The sequence below is a fragment of the Erpetoichthys calabaricus genome, chromosome 18 (assembly GCF_900747795.2).
Source record: "Erpetoichthys calabaricus chromosome 18, fErpCal1.3, whole genome shotgun sequence".
NCBI lineage: Eukaryota > Metazoa > Chordata > Cladistia > Polypteriformes > Polypteridae > Erpetoichthys > Erpetoichthys calabaricus.
In genome coordinates this window covers 71,316,415-71,342,881 of record NC_041411.2, presented here as the reverse complement: position 1 = coordinate 71,342,881, position 26,467 = coordinate 71,316,415, and positions in this window count along the sequence as shown.

The window sequence follows — 26,467 nt, the reverse complement described above, 5'->3', positions numbered from 1 at the left end:
ACATCCAGAGCCTTGAGGAACTCCGGGCGTATCTCATCCACCCCCGGGGCCCTGCCACCAAGGAGTTTTTTGACCACCTCGGTGACCTCAGTCCCAGAGATGGGGGAGCCCACCTCTGAGTCCCCAGGCTCTGCTTCCTCATTGGAAGGCATGTTAATGGGATTGAGGAGGTCTTCAAAGTATTCCCCCCACCGACCCACAACGTCCCGAGTCGAGGTCAGCAGCGCACCATCCCCACCATATACAGTGTTGACACTGCACTGCTTCCCCTTCCTGAGACGCCGGATGGTGGACCAGAATCTCCTCGAAGCCGTCTGAAAGTCATTCTCCATGGCCTCCCCAAACTCCTCCCACGCCCGAGTTTTTGCCTCAGCAACCACCAAAGCCGCATTCCGCTTGGCCTGCCGGTACCTATCAGCTGCCTCCGGGGTCCCACAGGACAAAAGGGTCCCGTAGGACTCCTTCTTCAGCTTGACGGCATCCTTCACCGCCGGTGTCCACCAGCGGGTTCGGGGATTGCCGCCACGACAGGCACCGACCACCTTACGGCCACAGCTCCGGTCAGCTGCCTCAACAATAGAGGCACGGAACATGGCCCATTCGGACTCAATGTCCCCCACCTCCCTCGGGATGTGGTCGAAGTTCTGCCGGAGGTGGGAGTTGAAGCTACTTCTGACAGGGGGCTCTGCCAGACGTTCCCAGCAGACCCTCACAACACGTTTGGGCCTACCACGCCTGACCGGCATCCTCCCCCACCATCGAAGCCAACTCACCACCAGGTGGTGATCAGTTGACAGCTCCGCCCCTCTCTTCACCCGAGTGTCCAAGACATGTGGCCGCAAGTCCAACGACACGACCACAAAGTCGATCATCGAACTGAGGCCTAGGGTGTCCTGGTGCCAAGTGCACATATGAACACCCCTATGCTTGAACATGGTGTTCGTTATGGACAATCCGTGACGAGCACAGAAGTCCAATAACAAAACACCGCTCGGGTTCAGATCAGGGGGGCCATTCCTCCCAATCACGCCCTTCCAGGTCTCACTGTCATTGCCCACGTGAGCATTGAAGTCTCCCAGCAGAACGAGGGAGTCCCCAGAAGGTATGCCCTCTAGCACCCCCTCCAGGGACTCCAAAAAGGGTGGGTACTCCGAACTGCTGTTCGGTGCATACGCACAAACAACAGTTAGGACCCGTCCCCCCACCCGAAGGCGAAGGGAGGCTACCCTCTCGTCCACCGGGGTAAACCCCAATGTACAGGCTCCAAGTTGGGGGGCAATAAGTATACCCACACCTGCTCGGCGCCTCTCACCGGGGGCAACTCCAGAGTGGTAGAGAGTCCAGCCCCTCTCAAGGAGATTGGTTCCAGAGTCCAAGCTGTGCGTCGAGGTGAGCCCGACTCTATCTAGCCGGAACCTCTCAACTTCGCGCACTAGCTCAGGCTCCTTCCCCTTCAGAGAGGTGACATTCCACGTCCCAAGAGCCAGTTTCTGTAGCCGAGGATCGGACCGCCAAGGTCCCCGCCTTCGGCCACCACCCAACTCACACTGCACCCGACCTCCTTGGCCCCTCCCATAGGTGGTGAGCCCATGGGAAGGGGGACCCACGTTGCCTCTTCGGGCTGTGCCCGGCCGAGCCCCATGGGTGCAGGCCCGGCCACCAGGCGCTCGCCATCGAGCCCCACCTCCAGGCCTGGCTCCAGAGTGGGGCCCCGGTGACCCGCGTCCGGGCAAGGGAAAACGCCGTCCAAAATGGTTTTTCTTCATAGGAGGTTTGTTTAACCGCTCTTTGTCTCATCCCTCACCTAGGACCAGTTTGCCTTGGGTGGCCCTATCAGGGGCATAAAGCCCCGGACAACAGAGCTCCTAGGATCATTGGGACACGCAAGCCCCTCCACCACGATAAGGTGACGGTTAAAGGAGGGGAATTTTAGTACTTTCATAATCTCTAACCTGCTCTGCATGTGTATCACGCCAACGTTTTTGAACCTCCTTAGGACATTCTATTTTGTCTTCTACTCTTTGTCTTTTATTTCAGATCCCGCTTGGAACTGAGAGTGCAGGAATTGTGTCTGACAATACCATTCACACGAATGAGAAGTGATTGGACCGTCGGTGTTGTTTTAACAACATCACATTAAAGTTCGATAAATTCTGAAAAGAATGATACCAAACATATATACAGTAAATGGGGAATCTGTGCAAAGTCTGGCAGAGATAGGTTCAAAGGGTTGGATTTGCCTACCAGACAAACACACAAAAAACACACAAGAAAGAAAGAAAGAAAGAAAGAAAGAAAGAAAGAAAGAAAGAAAGAAAGAAAGAAAGAAAGAAAGAAAGAAAGAAAGAAAAAGAATCCTAAGCTCTGGGCAATTTGACCTCAGTCACATTCACCTCCATTAGTTAGGAATGAGTTGTCCTTTTTCAACACATATCCATTATCAGAGCACACCTTCTCGTCTACATACCTTGGCCGGGCATTCAGAACATCCAACAAACTTCATTTTTATTAACCTCTTCTGACAAGGGTTACTGACTGTTGCAGCCAACATTTCAGTGTGCATTGTTTGCATGCCTTTTGATGTTTTACAGCCACTTATTACCTCTATTTTTTCTCTTTCTTTTTTGTCTGCCTACAGTATGTAATTTGCCATCAGTTTTCAGACAGCTCAGAGGATGCATGGGGATGAAAGACTTCTTCTGTGAACTTGTTGGATTGTGATTGATACCTAAGAAATGAATCTTCTTTACCTGCTGGGAGTATGTCTCTCATCTCAACAGTGACAATCCTGATCATGTGTTCCTAAAAAGCTCACTCGATTATATTGCTTTTCAGAAAAGCGTAATGAATATTAACGTAACATTCCCAAACCTGCTTAATCCAAAGTAGAGTTGAAGCAACGCCGAGCAGAAAGCATTTAGTCCATCACAGTGCCTGCTCATGAAGATACCCACACAGGGGCAACGTCTTTGGGTATGTGTGAGGGAAACTGAAGTATCTGGAGGCTAACACACAATAACTGGTTTTTATATTTATCTGTAAGATATATATATATAGTGGCGGCATGGTGGCGCAGTGGTAGCGCTGCTGCCTCGCAGTTAGGAGACCCGGGTTCGCTTCCCGGGTCCACCCTGCGTGGAGTTTGCATGTTCTCCCCGTGTCTGCGTGGGTTTCCTCCGGGCGCTCCGGTTTCCTCCCACAGTCCAAAGACATGCAGGTTAGGTGGATTGGCGATTCTAAATTGGCCCTAGTGTGTGCTTGGTGTGTGGGTGTGTTTGTGTGTGTCCTGCGGTGGGTTGGCACCCTGCCCAGGATTGGTTCCCTGCCTTGTGCCCTGTGTTGGCTGGGATTGGCTCCAGCAGACCCCCGTGACCCTGTGTTCAGATTCAGCGGGTTGGAAAATGGATGGATGGATGGATATATATATAGTGTGATATGAGGTGCTATATTGTGTTTGACCCGGCACCGAGTCATGAGTAAAAACACACAAAGACTTTATTTTTTCTTCACCTGTGGGGCACGTCTTCCCCATGAAACCCACAGGCACAACACAGTCCAAATATGCAGAAGTATCACAACACTTCCTTCTGGAACCACCACTCCTCCTGTCTAGCTTCGTCCTCCTCCTCCCAACTCTGGCTGCTGAGTGGTGCTTGATGGCCCCTTTTATAGCCCACCCGGAAGTGCTCCAGGTGCTTGATCACCTGTTTTCGATTGCACTTTTGGGAGAGGCTGCAGAATCGTCCACGTGGGCTCAGGGACCCATGCAGCACCCCCTGGCGGCCACCACAGATCCCAACAGGACTGTGCAGAACTCGATCTCCCATGGAGCCCTACGGGAAACTGAAGCACCATCGTCAGCCACGGAGGCTGCCACCAAGCATCCCAGGGGAGGTATTGAGTAGCCCATGGCTGCTCCCCCGGAACATACGTAGAAGGGGCGTCCCGGTGCCCGCCGCAATAGATATATACAGTATACACAGTATAGATAGATAGATAGATAGATAGATAGATAGATAGATAGATAGATAGATAGATAGATAGATAGATAGATAGATAGATAGATAGATAGATAGATAGATAGATAGATAGATACTTTATTAATCCCAAGGGGAAATTCACATACTCCAGCAGACGCATGCTGATAAAGAAAATATTAAATTAAAGAGTGATAACAATGCAGGGATAGATAGATAGATAGATAGATAGATAGATAGATAGATAGATAGATAGATAGATAGATAGATAGATAGATAGATAGATAGATAGATAGATAGATAGATAGATAGAGACAGTCAATAACTTTGAATAATGTTAATGTTCACCCCCCCTGAGAGGAATTGAAGAGTCGTATAGTGTGGTGGAGGAACGATCTCCTCAGTCTGTCAGTGGAGCAGGACGGTGACAGCAGTCTGTCGCTGAAGCTGCTCCTCTGTCTGGAGATGATACTGTTTAAATAAATATATACAGTATAAATTATATATATATATATATATATATATATATATATATATATATATATATATATATATATATATATATATATATATATATATATATATATATATAAAATGACATTGTATGTCCTATTTATTAGGCAAGCCTAGTGTCAAGGAAATAAAAAGAAAATCAAAAGCAAATAAAGTAAGACCATTGTGGTCAATAGACAATAGGTTTTTCAATTGTTCCTGGAATGGAGAATGGAGATCCTTCACTGCTAGAATCATGTTACTGGTTGAATGACAACTTCTGGTATTGTTGACTCATATATGGGGTTCAAGGGAAAAAGAGGCAGCATTTTCAGTCTGGAGTAAGAAGTGACATTGACATTGTTCAGGTCTTGGGCTTTCTGTTGTGAAAGGGGAGAAGTTGTTAGCGACAATGCCACCTCACTCTCTGGAGGTGAATTATTTTGCTTTATAAGAACCCTGAAGATGTCTTCAAAGTGTGTGTGACTGACAACACACACACAAACATATATATGCCGTCATGCACGCGCACATAGGGGACACCTTCAAGGCTCCTGGGAGGTAAGTGGTTCCACATCAGGGCAAGTGAGGGTTCTTTTGCTAACTTTCCCTTCATTTCCACCTGTAGCCTGTTTAGTTCTATGAGGCAAAAGTCCAGGAGATACCTGACTTCACTTAGGTCGGACCTCTTCCAGGTGAATTTCTTTTGTATTCAGTCCACTCCCAGGAAATGGTTGTTCATTTTAAGACCTAGAGCCAACAGAGAGCTCCTGTAACATAACTGACTCAGGTGGCCTTGAACCGTTGCTCTGGCAATTTGTTTCATAGGTATTGTTTATCTGTTAATCAAGATCACTAAGGAGGTGCCCCAACTTTTGCCAACTTTTGTAACTGCTTTTTAATACTGTATATACACATACACAGTTTATATATATATATATATCTTGTCACACATGTGCGCATGGGAAACAGCTGAAGGGCCTAAACACTTGTAATTCTACGCCAGGCCAGGGGGCGGCGGAGTATACTGACTATCTCTCTCAGTTCCTTGCAGACCTTTCCCGGGAAATCCCACCTCTTGTCAGCCCCAAGGATGACATCACTTCCGGACACGAGGACGCCACTCCCAGTTCCTGCAACGCTGACGTCATTTCCTTTCCAGGCCTTTAAAACTGCCATCTTGCCTCAGTACAGGCAGTTCTGTTTTGGACTCTGAACTATACACATCGTGTACATAAAAAGAGCAATTTTGCAGCCGAGCATAATATATGGGTGGCTGCCCCAAACCTTTATGATGTCTCCGATGCATTCTTGTGACAATATATATGATACAGTATCTGCCAAACAATACAAAGACTACATGACACATTGTTTCGCCCTTATTGGGGCTCTTCAGGTGTACACACTTTTGCATACCCTCATGGGGATCAAATCTCGGACGTCAGCATCTGAGGCGATGCCTGACTGTGCGCCATGATGGCTAAGGGGATGCAAAAGTACGTACACCTGGCAAGATACTGTCTCACATATTTATGAGCTGTTTGCCGACTAGGTGAACAACCACAAGTGTTACCTGGTTGGTAACCACCTAATAATCAGATTGTGATTCACACTTAAAAAAGAAATAAAATATATATACATGCTCACGGGTGGCACAGTGGCGCAGTGGTAGCGCTGCTGCCTCACAGTTAGGAGACCCGGGTTCACTTCCCGGGTCCTCTCTGCATGGAGTTTGCATGTTCTCCCCGTGTCTGCGTGGGTTTCCTCCGGGCGCTCCGGTTTCCTCCCAAAGTCCAAACACATGCAGGTTAGGTGGATTGGTGATTCTAAATTGGCCCTAGTGTGTGCTTGGTGTGTGGGTGTGTTTGGGTGTGTCCTACGGTGGGTTGGCACCCTGCCCGGGATTGGTTCCAGCAGACCCCTGTGACCCTGTGTTTGGATTCAACGGGTTGGATAATGGATGGATGGATGGATATATGCTCACCTAAGGTTTGTTATACCACCCCGGGAACGTCCTCTAACAGGACAATTCAGTAATCAGGCAGGAGAAAAGCTATTCATGGTATCTTTTAATTACTCTTCAGCGAAATGCCTTGGAGGGAGCATTCTTCAAAAAGCAGTCTGTTACAACCTGGTCAGAATGATCAGAGAAACAAAGAATGGAGGTTCATTTTATAAACAGTGTCAATCAATGTATACATTTACTCTGGTTGGTTCATTGGTTTACATCCAAATGACTTACAAAAAATGAAAGTCTATTGTATTATATTCTAGTTCTTCTTATATCTTTTGAGATGAGCTACCACCCTTGAAATTTCTGTGCCTATAACAACTGTCCATTCTCATTGTTTATAGGACATCTGCTGATTTCTTACTCATCGCTTAGTCATCCTTCAGTGCATTTTGTATATTACATCAACCTTTCTTCTGGTACAGTCTTTATTTACTTGACCATCTCAGTATTTTTCGTAAACCAATTCTTATATTCCTGGGTACATTTTGTTGTTCACTTGACTTTTATCTGGTTTCCTGGTGTGCCTGAACAGGTTTCTGACATTTATTAAGCCTTTATGCTATTTCTTCAAGATGAATGCTATGTTACCCTAAAATTATTCTTCCACTGGATGCGAGGGGGCGCTGTTGCTATCAGTCTTGTCTCCTTTTTTCTCTCACAGCTTTGAAAATCCACCCCTTGAGATCAACAAAGCCAAAGAATCTCCGCTCCTTCCAATCCACTCTGTTTAAAAGGGAGGTAGAAGATTGCATCTCATTTTGGACCTGACTGTTACACAGAAAGAGAAAGAAAGAGTGTGTCCTGCTGTACAGACCACTATACCTAGGGAATTGTCCCAATGAGAGAGTGCCGTCAAGTGTGTGTTTTGTTTAACATTTTCTTTTTTTTTTTTTGTTGGGATTAAACTGAGTTTTGTCCGGTTGGCACCCCAAGCATTTGGAATTTACCCTGCCTTATCGTTCTCCCCACTACATTACATAAATATGTTATCTCTTACATCAATAAGTCTTTGCCATGCAACACCCTGTTGTTTCTTCATGGTTTTTTTCTCCTTGGACAAATATTGGTATTTACCTGTATTTCCCCAACGATATGCTGCCCCACATTACAGGCTGCCCTATTCTGTAAGCTGCAGAAAATGCTCATTTTTGTTTCGAAACTCTAAGATAAGCTGCCCTATGTTATTAGCCGCGGCATTACTGAAATTGCCAATCTGAAGTAAAAGCATCTAATTTGGCATGCCCCTGTAGGCCTTTGCAACTCTATAGTGACATTATAGTTGACCGTGAACAAATAAATTCATAAAATTTTGCACTTACCGATATCATGCCGCAACGCAAGTCCTACGCTGCAGACTTTAAGCTCCAGGTCGTTGCTTTCACAAAAGAAAATGGCAATCGTTCAGCTGGATGCCACTTTGAAGTAGATGACAAACAAGTGAGAAATTGGTGGAAAGATGAGGAAGCTTTGCATGCGCTTCTGTCATGTAGGGGTGCAAGGCGTACAAGTAAAGCAAATTGGCTAAACTTAGAGAAGCGACTTAAAGAATGGGTTCTCGCGCAGCGTGAGGACATTCAGATAGTTTCAACAATAGCCATCAAAATGAAGGCACGAGGAATGGCAACTGAAATGTTTTTTGATAGGCCGCCCCATTTCAGCAAGCCGCACCCAATACGCAGTTTTGTAAAATTAATGTATAAGCCGCTGCCTATCGTTGGGGAAATACGGTACAGTAATCCCTCACTTATCGCGGGAGATAGGTTCCAAGGCCGACCGCGATAACTGAATTTCCGCGAAGTAGGGACACCATATTTATTTAATTATTTAACGTGTATTTGGACGTTTTTAAACCCTCCCTGTATTGTTTACAACCCACCCTTTACTCTATGAATAACAGGGACAACTGCTAAGCAATATGAAATCGGTAGATAAGTTTACACTTACTGTATAACGAAGTACACGTAGCAGCTTGTAGGCGGTCATGACATTGTCGACCTTGTTGCAAAGATTCCTAAAGCAGATTCCATCCAGACTACTGCCTTATCACGTCCACTTGCAACTCGTTTTGCGCCCTGGTTAAAGGACACTGAGGCTGTAGATCTTATATGCTTTTCCTCCTTTTTAAATAAAAAGAACCGTGGACTCATTGATGCTGTCATGGTGTCCTACAGCGGTGTAGCTGTTCCCTTCCTTCAACACATCCAAAACTTTTACCTTTTCTGCAATCATTTGCATCTTCTGTTGGCACTTGGACAAGGCCCCTGAAGCAGTAGCACGTTAATGCTGAATGAGTGAGATGAGACTTCCTGGTTAATGCAGCACTCCGTCGCTGAGCCAATCAGCAGCACACAGGAACTTAACTGCGTGCTCTGATTGGGTAGCTTCTCAGCCATCCGCCAATAGCATCTCTTGTATGAAATCAACTGGGCAAACCAACTGAGGAAGCAAGTACCAGAAGTAAAAAGACCCATTGTCCGCAGAAACCCGTGAAGCAGCGAAAAATCCGCGTTATATATTTAGATATGCTTTCATATAAAATCTGCGAAGTCGTGAATCTGCGAAAAGTGAACCGCGAAGTAGCGAGGGATTACTGTACTCACCAAAGCTGACTGTGTGCACCCCATAAACTCTGACCCAGTCATCTGTCCATCACGCTTTGGGCCTTACCGAAGTCAGTCTGGTCTTCAAACCTGCCCATATCTTATTTGCTCAATGTCAGCTTACCACCTAATGTATCCCTGGCCTTGCACTGTTGAGAGATAGCTGACGTTATTCATTTCTTATGGGACTGGTCAAAATGTTTGGGCTCATTGGTGAATATACCGTATATAGGAAGAAGATTGGTGAAATACTAAATGAAAAAATAAGGTGAGGAAAATCAACCTGGTATCAAGTGTAAGATTTATAGAAAATATAACAGTATGTGTTACAAATTTTTAATGTGTTTAACATTTTTTAAGGTGGGCCATAACATTCCTGCTTGTTTTAATATATCCAAAACGCCCTATTCTCACCATCTAAACTGTGTCAAAAATATGGCCTCAAATGCTAACCTGACCAATATGTAGCTCTTGCCAGACATGTTGATTTATTATTTATTACCTTGAATGGTGGTGACCACTTTCTGAAACATTTCATTATAATTTTTTTGTTCTTCCCCATAGAAAATAAAACATACTTAAGCCAGAGCAAAATGTTGGGATTAATAAGAGTGCTTCTTGCTATGGCGGTTTTGGCTCAAGACAGATATATAGTGTGAAACACACAACCCTGAGGCCGTGCTTCACCAGGAGGCAAAGTCATAAAGTTGGGAGAACTGGCGCTGGCTAATTGCAATAACAGAGTCCAGATGTTCCCTTCCAAGAGCTGTTACCACTCTCTCCTTTCTCTATCCTTACTTAAATCCTTGCTTGGGTGAATGAGAGGTGTGTCGCAGCCTGGACAACCTTGGAAGCTGGAGTTAAACTGTGGCCCAATAAATTTTATTTATTAAAGTTATTTTCCAATTAAGTCCACCGGCGCTCTGCTGATAGCATGCCTCCCATGCACACACATAATCAAAAAAATTAAAACAACTTGCCTATAAAATGCACTATATGCTGTTAGAAAAACAGAGATGTGATAATAAAAAAAGGTCAGGAATTGTTTCAGAGTGAGTCTTAAAAATATATTACATCCATGGGATGACTGGAATGTGGAGTGGTCCACATGTGCAAGCAGCCCTACTGTGGAGCTCCAAGCCTGAGGAAGTGTGCTGTTGTTATATAACATTTGAAAATGGGACATTTAGAAGAGACAGGCTCTGCCAGCTGATTTAAATTCCTTTCATATATTAAATATGGAGCAGTACAAGAATAACAAAATAAACAACAAGATGCCACTACCCACCTGCCAAGTTGTTTTGCCTACCTAAGGTAAAGTCATCTCTGATGGAGGATCACAGGAATCGTGGAGTAGAGGGGTCCTTTCATCAGATTGGCTTGCCCAGAGTTGACTCAGCTCGGAACGGCCAATAGGGCGAGGCAGCTCGATGGCCGAGGTCTCCAGGACTCTGAACAAATCCAAATCGTATTATGGGATATCATCTGCTGTTGAATTCTGCTCTGTACATGTAATATTTCTATTGCACTATTATATCATACAATAAAACTGGATTCACTGGATGTTCAAATTGTTCTTATACAGCTTCCAGTTAATCCAAAATTCTGCTGCAAGAATTATTACAAGAACAAGAATATACGAACACATAACTCCAGGTCTTAAATCCTTACACTGGTTCCCAGTTAGGTTTAGGGTAGATTTCAAAATCCTCCTTTTACCATATAGAGCCTTAAATGGCTGAGGTCTGGCTTACTTGTCTGAAGTTATCATGACTTACTAACCAGAACGTACATTAAGATCTCAAGATGCTGGTCTGCTTATGATTCCAAGGATTAATAAAATAACAATGGGAGGTCGAGCTTTTAGTTACAGGGCCCCTAAACTGTGGAATGGTCTGCCTGCTACTATAAGAGATGCCCCTTCGGTCTCAGCTTTTAAATCCCGGCTGAAGACTCACGACTTCAGTTTAGCACACCCTGACTAGAGCTGCTGATTAACTGTGCAGATTGCATCTCTGTTGTTTATCATTAGCACTTAAACATAAGTAACATGATAGTTATAATTGTTACTAGATAGATAGATAGATAGATAGATAGATAGATAGATAGATAGATAGATAGATAGATAGATAGATAGATAGATAGATAGATAGATAGATAGATAGATAGATAGATACTTTATTAATCCCAATGGAAAATTCACTAACCCTCACCTGTTCTGTTTCTCTTCTCAGTACTCGAATGTGGCACTTGGTGCCACTGCCCACCTAACAAGTTGTTTTGCGTGCCTAAGGTAAAGTCATCTCTGATGGAGGATCGCAGAAATCATTGCATAGAGAGGTAATTTCTTCGGATTAGCTGACTCTGAGTCAGCTATAGAATGGCCAATAGGGGGAGGCAGCTTGATGGCCGAGGTCTCCGGGACTCTGAACAAATCCAAATCGTATTATATGATATCATCTACTGTTCAATTCTGCTCTGTACTTGTAATATGTAATGTGTGGAAGATCAGCCAGGCAGACACCAATGTTCTAAACACCGTTTATTTACAATATGTACAACAGTCCCGCACACAACCCAGTGCCCCTGCACCAAGCACCCTCAAAGTCCGGGCCTTCCAACGTTCAATACGTTCCTTCCCTCCACTCCTCTCCTCCGAGCTTCGTCCTCTTCCAGCCGACTCCTACTGATGACTGGAGGGACGCGGCCCCTTTTATTCCCACCCGGTTGTGCTCCAGGTGCCTCCTGATGAACTTCCTGCGGCACCTCCTGGTGTGGTGGAAGTGCCGCAAGAGTACCCGGAAGCACTCTGGGTGTCCCTGGTAATACTTCCACCAGCACCTCCGGGTGTGGCAGAAGTGCTGACGTCCAGGGCTTCATAGTCTTGTGGGCACCCTCTTGCAGTGACCACGGGCCCCCATAGGGTTGAGCTTCTATGCTTAGTTCCCATGGCCCCCACACAAACCAGGGCAGCTGCCCTCTCGTGGTCCGGGGGAGGCATAGCCCCTCTCCCGATCCTTCTAGGCATCCCGGCTGTGCACAACTCCCAGCTGCCCGCCACAAATGCAATAGGGATGTGGTGATGTGTGAAAATTCTTAAATTTTCTGACACAGTACGTTACTAACTCACTCACATAAGGCAATGTTCAGTTTCCTCCTTGTTTTTTGTTGTCTAGTTAACCACCTTGCTTCTTTGTGCTGTTTTTATTAAAGTTCACATGCCGATTCAGACTTCCTCACATGAACTTTTTCTTCTTCCTTAGAAGTGGAGTCTGCTGGAATCTGGTCTGCAAGGTAGTGTCATCATAATAATAATAATAATAATAATAATCCATCCATCCATTTACCAACCCGCTGAATCTGAACACAGGGTCACGGGGGTCTGCTGGAGCCAATCCCAGCCAACACAGGGCACAAGGCAGGAAACAATCCCAGGCAGGGTGCCAACCCACCGCAGAATAATAATAATAATAATAATAATAATAATAATAATAATAACAATAATTTTATTTATATAACACTTTTCCTATCCTCAAGGCACTTAGTGTAACATTTTGATGACTCCTAACTCATAGCAAAATATTCCTGATATTAAAATCAAGTCTGAAAATATCTATTTTTGGTTGAATATATTGTACATTGTTTTCTGGTTGATTTTTCAGTATTATGATTTGTGGTTAAATCACCTTGTATTAAATATTCACTTTACTGTGTTTCTCCCTTATACTGGCATAAAAATGGCTGCCATCACATCATCCAGGTGAGTGTTACACAGTAGTGGTGGTTGAAGTGGCGCCCCACTCACACTGTAAGCACTATGAGTAGTGAAAAAAGCGCTATATAAATGTAAAGAATTATTGTTATTAAAACATGCTTTCACTTTGTCATTGTGGGTTATTAAGTGTAGCTTGATGGGCAAAATGGCAAATCATACACCATGCTGTAGAAATGGCGCCGTTCTTCGGATGAGATGTAAAACCGAGGTCCTGACTCTCCGTGGTTGTAAAATATCCCTATGGATCCTTTGTAAAGAACAGGGTGTATCCCGAGGTCCAGGCTCCCCAATCACTATGAAAAAAAATAGTGAGTAGAGAGAAAAGCACTATTATATTATTATTATTATTATTATTATTATTATTATTAGATCCCAGGTGGTGGAAGGTGCTGCCCACCTTCAAATGAACTGCTGACACCGTCACTGTGTTTATGAAGCGTTTCGAGACTCTCTTGCTCTGTGAATTTCTGCCTAATTGGTAATGGCTTTATTAAGTGTTCTGAGCTTGTCACTTGTGATAGTTGGTTATATTAAAACGCTTCATCCTATCTCAGATGATACCGTTATAAGTCACCATGTTCTTGGTGATGTACTTCATCCTGATAGCAGGTCAACCCTAAACTGCCCTTCCTGCGATAATGACAGATTAATTAAGAAATTTAAATTAATATAAAGAAAATGACCCAGCACAATACACAAAGAGAGAACAAATGTAATGCATCAATTATATACAAATCATAAAATAATGTATGATTATTATGGCAACATGTAATCAACATACAACTACATACCTTATAAGTTTCTTAGCAATATTAGGGTGTTGTACCATGTTAGCCATTATGGATGTAGTGAGAAGTCAAGCAAAATGACACCTCGACTGAAGAAGGGGCCTGAGTTGTCTCGAAAGCTTGCATATTGTAATCTTTTTTGTTAGACGATAAAAGGTGTCATTTTGCTTGACCTCTCAGAAATATTTAAGAAGGACACATTAATGAAGTGGCTTCTGAACTTCTCTTGCATCTGGTGATGTTGGGATAGACTGCGGCTAAGCGTTTTCCTGTTACATAGTAAGTGAGCTCAGAAACTGGATTAAGGGGTGAGAGGGTGGATGGGCCTTCTGCTTCAAGATGGCACAATTTATGACATCCCCCCTTCTCACACTTCCTTAGGCACACCCAACTCACTCCCTCCAAGACTAATGTCACTAAACACACCAAAAACCACAGGAGACGTCACAGCCTCTGCTAAGCAAGAGCTATCATCACCTGGGGAACTGGCAGCATAGCACTGGTTTTATCAGACTGGGCAGCATCCTCATGGCACTCAGCGTTGTACTCTCACTATTCTTAATTTGTGTTTTTTGTTTTTCGTGTAGTCCCCCTTCTGACAAAATTATATCAGTTATCTAGTCCATCCAGTGCTTCTGGTACAGCTCTTATGGTCACACTTCAGGATCACACTCCAGTCTTCATGTGCACAGCACCAGAAAAAATCTGGGAAACCTGTAAGCCCATCATGGCCCTGCAGTAGATCAGTACTGTTGTATTCTCACCTACTAAAATTAATCATCTTCAATAAAATGCATCCCAGCTCTAAAACCAGCATAAAACCAATGCCAAAGCTAAGCAGTCTGTCAAAATCACCTGCCAGGAATTAAACCTGTAAAGGATGGTTTGGAGACAAAGTCAGAGAGGCGAGATTGCGTTGGTCTGGACATGTGCAGAGGAGAGATGCTGGGTATATTGGGAGAAGGGTGCTAAGGATAGAGCTGCCAGGGAAGAGGAAAAGAGGAAGGCCTAAGAGAAGTTTTATGGATGTGGTGAGAGAAGACATGCAGATGATGGGTGTAACAGAACAAGATGAGGAGGACAGGGAGATAAGGAAGAAGATGATCCGCTGTGGTGACCCCTAAGGGGAGCAGCTGAAAGAAGAAGAAGAAGCACTAGTGACCTAGATGGATGAACTACAGCAGAACTTCAGTAGATGAACAGCTAGTGTGGCATTGGTATCCCAGAAAGTGAAGGCTGGCATGTTCAATAAGCAATGCAGGTCATCACTATCAAACTATATACAGTATAGTCAAGTCATGTTGCCATCTCTATCACCCTTAATGGTGCACATGTTCATTCTTCCCTATTTGCTATGATAACAGCATGGCTGCACTCACTGGGAATGGTTGACAGGAAGGGGAAAAGACCCATCCCCGTAGGGCTCCATATCATATAAAGACTTCAGAGAAAACTCTGGGGCATTTATATCCTGGGAGTCATTGAGGAAGAACATTAATAAACAAAAATAACCGAGATGTATTAGGAGACTTGCCAGAATGGCAAGAGGACAAACACTATTGAGTCAGCTAATAGGAAGGATAAGCAGTGCATCTTTGAGGCTCTGCAACAGAATGTCATTTGCCTCGAGACAACGTGTCACTGCTGTCACTAACTCCTTCTCAGCTTTTGTCTTAAGAGCAGATGACAAATTATAAGGTCACTTCGTCTGACATCATGGAGCTCTTCTGCACTGTCTTCATATAAGAACTGCAACACCCAGAAGCTGGCATTGAGTTAGGAATCCGCAACTGTAAGAAGATGACTGTCTGTCTTGTAGGTTCCTTGTTAAAAATGACAGCGGACTTAAAAAGTCCATATTGCCATTTAAATCTGCTTTTGTTTTGTATTATTTAACAGGTGTGCCTGTTGAAAAGGGTTAACCTGGCTAGTGCCCCCAAATCTATTTTGTTCAGTCTATCTGTATTATCACGTATGTACGCATGGGAGGCAGCCTGAGGGCACCAATGATGGTAAATACCCATCAAACCAGGGGTTGGCACCGTGTTCTCATGCCTTCTCTCTTCCTCCCTCTGTAGAACGGAAGATTGACAGACATTCTACCACTGACATCACTTCTGTTATCCACCCTCCTGGACCCACCTCTTCCTGCTTGGAACCAATATGACCAGAATTTCGGCCATTTTGAAATTTGTTTTTGATTGAGCTCTCGTCCAAAATGATGCATCCACAACTGGTTCTGTTGTGTATAGTTTGTGTTTCCAAGTACTCCAGTTCTGCGGTAGGCTGGTGCCCTGCCCGGGGTTTGTTTCCTGCCCTGTGTTGGCTAGGATTGGCTCCGGCAGACCCCCATGACCCTGTAGTTAGGATATAGCGGGTTGGATAATGGATGGATGGAAGTACTCCAGTTACACGGGGTCACCAGGGTGGTGCTCCAACTGTTTGATGTTGTCTTGACTCCTCTTTACGATATAGTGTCACACACGTGCGCACGGGGGGTTAGTCTAAGGGATTAACTGAGGGTAAGATGCAGAGTCAGTGGTCGATGAACTGCACTAATGCCTTTTCTCCCTCTTCCACAGATCACCAGAAGGGAAGCCCAACTAGAATTCCACCCACTTCTGTTGCCAAACCACGCCCTGCAACAGACCTCACTTCCGGCTAAGTACCCGCCTCTTCCTGGCCTGCACCTATAAGACTCCAGCACTCCACTCTCCAAACCAGTCATTGTTTGGCTCAGTCCGTTGTGATTACTCGCTATTGCTTGATTTTTATTGCTGCTTTACCCACAATATACGTTGTGGACCCTACCCCTCCAAACCGTTCTGCTTTCTTTATTCTCTTTTATAATATATATAATGAGGAGTCACACTGCACTTTTGTTCACTAAGGATGGTTCAAGTACAATAAAATCACACTTTCAATCAGCTAGCAAATACAAAGAAAAACACACGTTCAGTTGGCTTAGAAGTTACCAGTGTGGGTTCAAATGCAGACATCTAAAGCGGAAGTGCGTAAACTCATACATTCTCACAGTATTGGGAAGTTTTAAAGTCAGGATATTTACATAGAATTTTGTCATTTGTCCTGCCCAGATGGTCTCCTTTCAACTGGATGCTTCCGAGGAAGATGCCGTTGAGTTCATTCAGTCTGACGAGTCTGCCTCAGGAGCAGAACAACTGAAGAAGTCATCAAGTTTACTGTGTGTTCCGTTTCTTCAAGTCCAAGAATAAAGTCTGTTTGGAATCACCCTCCTCGTTGTCTTTTTGTGTAACAGAAGCCTAAAGTCACCTATAATAGAAGGGTGAGGTATGACTCTGGATGAGACCAAGAATAATTGGGGTGCCAACTGGCTTAATATGTTGCCACAAAGGTTTAACTAAGACTATAACAGAAAGGAACACGCGATGGTGCAAAAATAACTGAGAAGGTGCCATGATGCGTGTCCGTGTGACCTTCCTCATGGCTCGTCAGTTCTGTACTCTTAGGAATGTTCCTCCTTTATAGTGGCCGGACCAGAAGGGGTGGGACCTCATTGGCTCTGTTGCCCTCCAGGGGTGATTTTTTGTGAGGGAAAAAGGAGACAAGACTGCTAGCAACAGTGCCCCCTCTCGTCCAAAGTGTGGTACCCACATATCTTAGGTGAGCCTGGAAGGCGATCCTCTGACGCGCTTGAGTAACTATTTATATATATACTAGGGGGATCGCCCCTCCTCGCTTCGCTCGCCAGCCACTTCACGTCTCTGCCTCTCGTGTTGTGAAGAGGGGGGCTGAACACACCCCAAGGAGACGTGGTCACTCCTCCGAAACCCCCTCTTAAACGGTGATAAAATGGGAAACAAATACAGTTTTTTTACCTCCTCTTTGCTCTATCAGCTGCTGGCTTGGTGTTGTTGCCGAGCTGTGTGATTTGCATCTCATGTGGCATTTCAAACATTTAAAAGCCTGTACAGCAGCTGTCCTACTGCATGTGTTTTATTTCCGGCCCTGGGCGTGGTTAAATATTTTGGCACAAAGTCCCATCTCGCGTCTCTGGTGGTGGTGGTGGCGGTGCTGCTGCTGCCACCACCACTGCTGCTTCCGCGCAGCATGATCTGAATCTCACGCGGCCCTTCAGACATTTAAAAGCCTGTGCAGCAGCTGTCCTACTGCATGTGTTTTATTGCCGGCAATGGGCGTGGTTAAATCTTTTGGTACAAAGTCCCATCTTGCATCTCTGGTGGTGGGGGTGGTGGTGGTGGTGGTGCTGCTGCTGCAAGATCTGCATCTCACGTGGCCCTTCAAACATTTAAAAGCCTGTGCAGCAGCTGTCCTTTTGTCTCACTGCCTTATCTCTACGCCGTTCTACTTTGTCATCTACTCTTTGTCTTTTATTTCCGGCCCCAAGATCTCACAGTCTCATCTCGCAGGACGTGAGTTCTTGATACTTTTTAGTTTAGAATTTAAAAACGGAATAAGAATCTGTAAACCTAACAACATCACATTAAAGTTCGATAAATTCTGAAAAGAATGACACCAAACACATATGTAGGTTTTAAAGCGTGACAAAAAATGTTACATTAAAAACATAATTGTTGCACTTCTGTTGCATTTGTATGCTTAGGATTTTATATATATATATATATAGAGTAGATTGACAATATGTATATATATTGTGACCATTGCTGCAGGGGGATGTGGCCGCCCTTCAGAAATCCCGTCTTAAATGGTATTTCAATGGGAAATAAACACACTCTTACAACTCCTCTGCTGCAGGCTTGCCACGCGACATGGTCCTTGCACGGGGCTTTGAACATTTAAAAGGCCAAGCTGTGGCCATCCTGTGTCTCACTCTCTCTGCCTCTCTTCCCCCAGACTCCCTAGGCTCCAGCCGCTGCTTCCGAGCCACTGTACCCCCATGATTAAGAAAACTTTGTGTTCTTTTGAGCTGAAATTGGGGCCGATGTGTAAAGTTTGACAGTTGTTCCTTGCCAGGCTGGTTCACCTCTGAAAAAAACTTGTGTTTGTATCTGCCTGAACAGCAAATACATTTCTACTACTTGGAAAACCTGCTGAGCTCTCCTGTGCAACTTTGTGACCCAAACTTGACAATATGTTTGCCCTCCATAATGTTTGGGACACAGCTTAAAATTACAAATTAAACAATTCAGGCGTGATTTTTTTTTTTATAAGATTCCCTCATTTTAGGGCACCACAATGTTCATCAGCGAGGACACATGCCAGTTAAAAACAGTCGATTGTGCCAGCCAGTGGACGTCTCCTCGTCTCCACTTGCTCAGGAGACCAAAATGAGTAAGCATAGGAGATTGTCAGTTTAAGTTGGATGCACTAAGGCTCAAGAGTGAACTTTAAAGATGCAGATCCTGACCGTGTTTTTACCTGAGGGTTTGGATTATTTATCAATTCCTTTTAAACTCAACTTGTTTTGAACGCTGTTTTTTTTTACCATGGCATCATTATTTATTGAAAATTCTGCACTGCACTTTGGTTCAATACCTTTTCATTAATAATAAGCACTGAGCACCTTTGATAACACCAACCCTTGCTTGATTATGTGCTCTTATCACAGTTTCATGACTATCCTGAAGTCAAGATAAGAAAACCATCTGTGGGCAACCCGGGCATCACACAGTTAACTTCAAACACTGCTGGTATTTAAAAGAAACTCCTGGTACTCCAAAGAGCTAAATGTTCAAGTGCTGATACAGACTACCAGTGACTATCGGTGGCCCACTTCACCACTGGTACCATCCATGTCCTCCTGTTGCTATTTTGATGGAATCTGTAATGCATGCAGGGCAGTATGGTAGCAAAAATGTTCCAGTTGTGTCCCAGCAGCTCCCAGTTTGGTCATACTAATTGTGGCATTTGCCTGTTCCCCCAGTGGCCCCATGGATTTAATTTCTAAGTAGTAATGCCAGTGATGTGTGTTAGTTAAGGAAGCCTGGCTCTTATTAACTGGGTGTGTACCGGAGTGTGTGTGATTTGGGGCATTAGTGTCCCCTCCAAAGCCTAGAGTGCAGGTTTGTTGGGACAGGTGACAGGTCCTACAAAACTGAACTGCATAAGAAGCTTCTCTAAAATGGACACATGAATGCCTTTTAATGTTTGAACTTGACGTGACTTACAGGCTGGCGTGACACTATGAATGATATGCATACCTTTAACCAATTATCAGAAATATCTTTGTTTGACCTCATACCCTTTAATAAAAGTGCTGAACTTATTTGGTTAACTAATTTGTGAAACTGACATTGTGGAAGCTGTTTAATCCTTGTGTTTTTATTAAACAGGCTTTTATTATATTCTGTGTGAGTCCATGTGTCATCACCTTATTGTATGTGTCTTTTTCATTATGATACATTTTTGGAAAATTAAAAAGAAAAAAAATGTATGCTTGTGTGTTGCCAACTTTATAGAAAAAAATAAATAAATAATGAAAATGCTTGGAAATACTGTTTTTTTTTTGGTTGCTCAGGATAAAAGATGGCTGTGCCTTCTGAAATTCTCTTTGTGTATGCACTTGATGTTGCTGTTACTTCACAGCCTGTCACAGCCATGTCTGAAATTTGTCAGAAACTTCAAAAAGAGCCTTGAACTCAGCTTGCAGAATAAACATGATCTTGCCTGAATCCCTAGACAATTGATCATCAGATCTTTGGGTCTGCTCTGCCTCATCTTTCTTTATTTTATGGATTTCTTTAAATCCACCTATCATTTTTGGAATACATTTATCCCGTTTTCTAGGCTAAAGTCCATTCCTGCAGCATCGGGAACGAGGCACAGAGCGATCACAAGTTGTGTCCTGAGTTGCGTGAAGCACAGCAGTCATTGTGCGCAAGCCAGAGATGACCAGCAGCCAGGTCACCATTGTCCTGCTGGAGCTACTCACTAATAAGGAGCTTTAGCACTCTGCTTTTTCAATCCACTTTTCATGGTGAAGGTTCTTGCAGTAACAAATTACCACAACCCAACACAGAGTGATTCAAAACTGAAATCAATGGAGAAGGGTGGCGCACAGTTTGCTGAGTGTCCTGCAATGGGTTGCCACAGGAAGTCTAAGCAAACATCATTACACTGCTAGAGCATTTGTCAGCTGCCATATCCACTATCCTACCTGAGATGACTGTCGGCAGTGACGTTCAAAGGGGATACCAGGTTAAGTCTGGATATCAGAGTCATAAAATAGTTTATGAACCACTGCACATTTTGGGTTTTCAGATTTTGGGTCACGCAGAGTTGTGACTCACAAATTAAATAAGTGGGAAAGGACTGTGCAGAGTTTGCGGAGTGTTCTACGATGTGCCATTGTACCACTAGAAGGCTCGTTGGCGACCATATCCAACCCTCCACCTGGGAAAACCGTCGGTGGAGACTCTCAAAGGGGATACCAGGTTGATTCTGCCTCAGGACGTCACAAAAAAAGCAAATTAGGGTCGTGAAAAAAAAGTGCATCACAGCAGCCAATGGAATGAACAAGTTAACAGTGTGTTTTGATATGTTTCGATTTTCTATTGTCTACAGCAACATACAGTGCATCCAGAAAGTATTCACAGCGTATCACGTTTTCCACATTTTGTTATGTTACAGCCTTATTCCAAAATGGATTAAATTCATTTTCCATCCATCTTCCAACCCGCTGAATCCGAACACAGGGTCACCTGGAGCCAATCCCAGCCAACACAGGGCACATGGCAGGAACCAATCCCAGGTAGGGTGTCAACCCACCGCAGGACACACACACAAACACACCCACACACCAAGCACACACTAGGGCCAGTTTAGAATCGACAATCCACCTAACTTGCATGTCTTTGGACTGTGGGAGGAAACCGGAGCGCCTGGAGGAAACCCACGCAGACACGGGGAGAACATGCAAACTCCACGCAGAGAGGACCCGGGAAGCGAACCCAGGTCTCCTTACTGCGAGGCAGCAGCGCTACCACTGCGCCACCGTGCCACCCCCGATTAAATTCATTTTTTTCCTCAGAATTCTACACACAACACCCCATAATGACAACGTGAAAAAAGTTTACTTGAGGTTTTTGCAAATTTATTAAAAATAAAAAAAACTGAGAAATCCCATGTCCATAAGTATTCACAGCCTTTGCTCAATACTTTGTCGATGCACCTTTGGCAGCAATTACAGCCTCAAGTCTTTTTGAATATGATGCCACAAGCTTGGCACACCTATCCTTGGCCAGTTTTGTCCATTCCTCTTTGCAGCACCTCTCAAGCTCCATCAGGTTGGATGGGAAGCGTCGGTGCACAGCCATTTTAAGATCTCTCCAGAGATGTTCAATCGGATTCAAGTCTGGGCTCTGGCTGGGCCACTCAAGGACATTCACAGAGTTGTCCTGAAGCCACTCCTTTGATATCTTGGCTGTGTGCTTAGGGTCGTTGTCCTGCTGAAAGATGAACCGTCGCCCCAGTCTGAGGTCAAGAGCGCTCTGAAGCAGGTTTTCATCCAGGATGTCTCTGTACATTGCTGCAGTCATCTTTCCCTTCATCCTGACTACTCTCCCAGTCCCTGCTGCTGAAAAACATCCCCACAGCATGATGCTGCCACCACCATGCTTCACTGTAGGGATGGTGCCAGGTTTCCTCCAAACGTGACGCCTGGCATTCACACCAAAGAGTTCAATCTTTGCCTCATCAGACCAGAGAATTTTCTTTCTCATGGTCTGAGAGTCCTTCAGGTGCCTTTTGGCAAACACCAGGTGGGCTGCCATGTGCCTTTTACTAAGGAGTGGCTTCCGTCTGACCAATCTACCGTACAGGCCTGATTGGTGGATTGCTGCAGAGATGGTTGTCCTTCTGGAAGGTTCTCCTCTCTCCACAGAGGACCTCTGGAGCTCTGACAGAGTGACCATCAGGTTCTTGGTCACCTCCCTGACTAAGGCCCTTCTCCCCCGATCGCTCAGTTTAGATGGCCGGCCAGCTCTAGGAAGAGTCCTGGTGGTTTCGAACTTCTTCCACTTACGGATGATGGAGGCCACTGTGCTCATTGGGACCTTCAAAGCAGCAGAAATTTTTCTGCAACCTTCCCCAGATTTGTGCCTCGAGACAATCCTGTCTAAGAGGTCTACAGACAATTCCTTTGACTTCATGCTTGGTTTGTGCTCTGACATGAACTGTCAACTGTGGGACCTTATATAGACAGGTGTGTGCCTTTCCAAATCATGTCCAGTCAACTGAATTTACCACAGGTGGACTCCAATGAAGCTGCAGAAACATCTCAAGGATGATCAGGGGAAACAGGATGCACCTGAGCTCAATTTCGAGCTTCATGGCAAAGGCTGTGAATACTTATGTACATGTGCTTTCTCAATTTTTTTATTTTTAATAAATTTTCAAAAACCTCAAGTAAACTTTTTTCTCGTTGTCATTATGGGGTGTTGTGTGTAGAATTCTGAGGAAAAAAATGAATTTAATCCATTTTGGAATAAGGCTGTAACATAACAAAATGTGGAAAAAGAGATGCGGTGTGAATACTTTCCAGATGCACTGTATAGAAGCATAGTACTTGGATAGAAACTATATGTAATGTATAGACAGCAAAAGCCCTAAAATTGTATTTACTTGCTTTTGCTCACACAAGTGCAAATCAGAAGAATCCATGCAACAGTTCTAAAGTAAGGACTCACAAACTAGCATCTGGGGTAGCACTGTTGTTAACACCCACTTCTCTTTCACCCACTGCCCAGATGACGAAGCTCGGTGATGTCATTTATCATTCCCCCCAGGAGATCCTTTCTCTTCTGCCACAAAGGTTATTTAAAGAAAAGAATGGATGGCATTCATTAGTGAGCCAGACTTTGAAGAGCATAGAACTCCAAGAAACTCCTAGGAAAGAGTCTAAGAAGAGAGGTGTCATCGGAAGAACATCGTCCTCGATTACTTTCTGTTATTAGGACTTTTTACTTTCATAGAGCTTGTCCTCATTAAATGGGGCATTGGCTAGTCCCCAACTCTTTAGATTCGCCCTCTTGTTCTTTCTTAAGTTTACACTGCATATATACTGAAGTTGCGCTTATGTAGAAGAGATTAGAATGATAATGGTTCAGTATAGGATTAATACCAGTTGAATGTAATAAAAATAGAATGACATGCCTACCCAGTGAGACATGGAGATGCAGAATACTTAAATCTAATGTACTTCTCCGGTTAGACTTAGGGGTCACATAGTCATTTAGGGGTTAAATAGTTATTGTGTACGAAATGTGTTGGTATGTTATTCATATTAAAAATATGACCTCTATCTTAGAAGTAGTATAAAAGGGACAATAAATGTCACAAACTTGTTCAAGCACATTCGGAAAACCAGATACGGTCAAATGAACAACAAGGAACAAGAATGTTCTGGGTGATGGTTCAAGAAGTTGGTGGACAATCATGTACCCAGTAAGATCTGACAGTGTCATATACACAGAAAACCTCATAAAAGTATAAGAGTCGAATTCAAAAGTATTGGAAAGTATTGGGAAAGACAAGAATGGAGTGAAATTAGAGTTTTATTTTTGGGATGTATTTGGGTGTGTAAGCTAATGAACCAATCAGAGTAAATGTCAAATGTCATGTAAATGTTAACTCAGCTCTGCTACGCAAATTCAGTTGTCTATAAATGTGTCCCTGTCTCTGTTCGATGACCATTCTGTGGCCGCCTCTGCTCAGGGAGCCATCCCTTAGCTGACTGTCATGTTGGGGTGCTCTCTCTTTATGAAGAGTCTTTATAAAGATCAAGTTTCCTCCTGCCTGGTTCCTGACTCAAAGAGGTCGTAGTTGAGGACAAGATTTATTTCTTTAATATATTTCCAATTTAATTTCTATCACATTCACATGGTCATTTTGTCTCAAAATGCTGAATATATGCTGTGTCACACACATACACTTGAGAGACAACTACAGGTCTCGTCTAATGGCAATTCCACTCCAAACAGAGAGATGGCGCTATCATCTAATGAACCGCCTCTCCTTTCTCCTGCAGAGCCAACAACCAGTGACAGGACAACAAATGACATTACTTCCAGGTTTCCGGTCCCCGATTCTTGTGCTTCACCCACCTCTTAATCATCACCATCGTATTTTGGCTGGAAGGACGTTCTTTTTTGTGGTCAACTCGTGTTTGTTGTTTTACCAATCATTTATAAGAGGATCACTGACCGGTGCCCCAAACCTTTATGCTTTCTTTGTCCTTTTCTGTCTTACACCTTTAAAACTTCTTCTTCTTCTTTCGGCTGCTCCCGTTGGGGGTTGCCACAGCGGATCATCTTCTTCCATATCTTTCTGTCCTCTGCATCTTACTCTGTTAGATCCATCACCTGCATGTCCTCTCTCACCACATCCATAAACCTTCTCTTAGGCCTTCCTCTTTTCCTCTTCCCTGGCAGCTCTATCCTTAGCATCCTTCTCCCAATATACCCAACATCTCTTCTCTGCACATGTCCAAACCAACGCAATCTCGCCTCTCTGACTTTGTCTCCCAATCGTCCAACCTGAGCTGACCCTCTAATGTCCTCATTTCTAATCTTATCTATCCTCGTCACACCCAATGCAAATCTTAGCATCTTTAACTCTGCCACCTCCAGCTCTGTCTCCTGCTTTCTGGTCAGTGCCACCGTCTCCAACCCATATAACATAGCTGGTCTCACTACAGTCCTGTAGACCTTCCCTTTCACTCTTGCTGATACCCGTCTGTCACAAATTACTCCTGACACTCTTCTCCACCATTTCCACCCTGTCTGCACTCTCTTCTTCATCTTCTCTTCCACAATCCCCATTACTCTGTACTGTTGATCCCAAGTATTTAAACTCATCCACCTTCACCAACTCTACTCCCTTCATCCTCACCATTCCACTGACCTCCCTCTCATTCACACTCATGTATTCTGTCTTGTTCCTCTTGACCTTCATTCCTCTCCTCTCTAGAGCAGATCTCCACCTCTCCAGGGTCTCCTCAACCTGCTCCCTACTCTCGCTACAGATCACAATGTCATCAGCAAACATCATAGTCCACGGGGACTTCTGTCAAATCTCGTCGATCATCCTGTCCATCACCATTGCAAATAAGAAAGGGCTCAGAACCGATCCCTGATGTAATCCCACCTCTGTCTCTCCTACCGCAGACCTCACCATGGTCACACTTCCCTCATATATATCTTGTACAACTCTTACGTACTTCTCTGCCACTCCCGACTTCCCCATACAATACCACAGATCCTCTCGAGGCACCCTGTCATATGCTTTCTCCAGGACAACAAATGACATCACTTCCTGAAAAACTGATCAAAAACTTTTTTTTGATCAACTTTTTATTGAGCAAAAATTAATTGACGGGAATAAAAGGACATAACATACAAAAGTACGCTTAGAGGTTGGCCACCTCCTTCACCCTCCGTAAATGCTGTCCACAAATATTAGTGATGTCATTTCTGAATAAAATGGCCACAAATAATGATTTACAACTTTGGCTGTTCATCAAATTAATCAAGACAGTAACGCTGGTTATAAAGAATGTACAAAATAATGCAATGTAAGTAAAAGGCTTCTCTTCCAGCACCTTGACCAAACAAATTACCAGTTGAATAAATCTTCTCTCTGGAAAATGTCCCGAATGATATCATTGAATGCCTTGCAGAATGTGTGAAGCTGTGTTTGATATCTGAGCCAAAGTTCAACTGGAAGCAATTTTTGTTTCGCCCCCAAGTTGAATTCTCATGGCGTTTTGGAGCAGATTTAATGTTCAGTAGCCCGTCAAAAAATCATGCAAATAAAGTAAACACCTGCTTGACCTGAACGACTTCTCAATCGGTCCCAGTGGC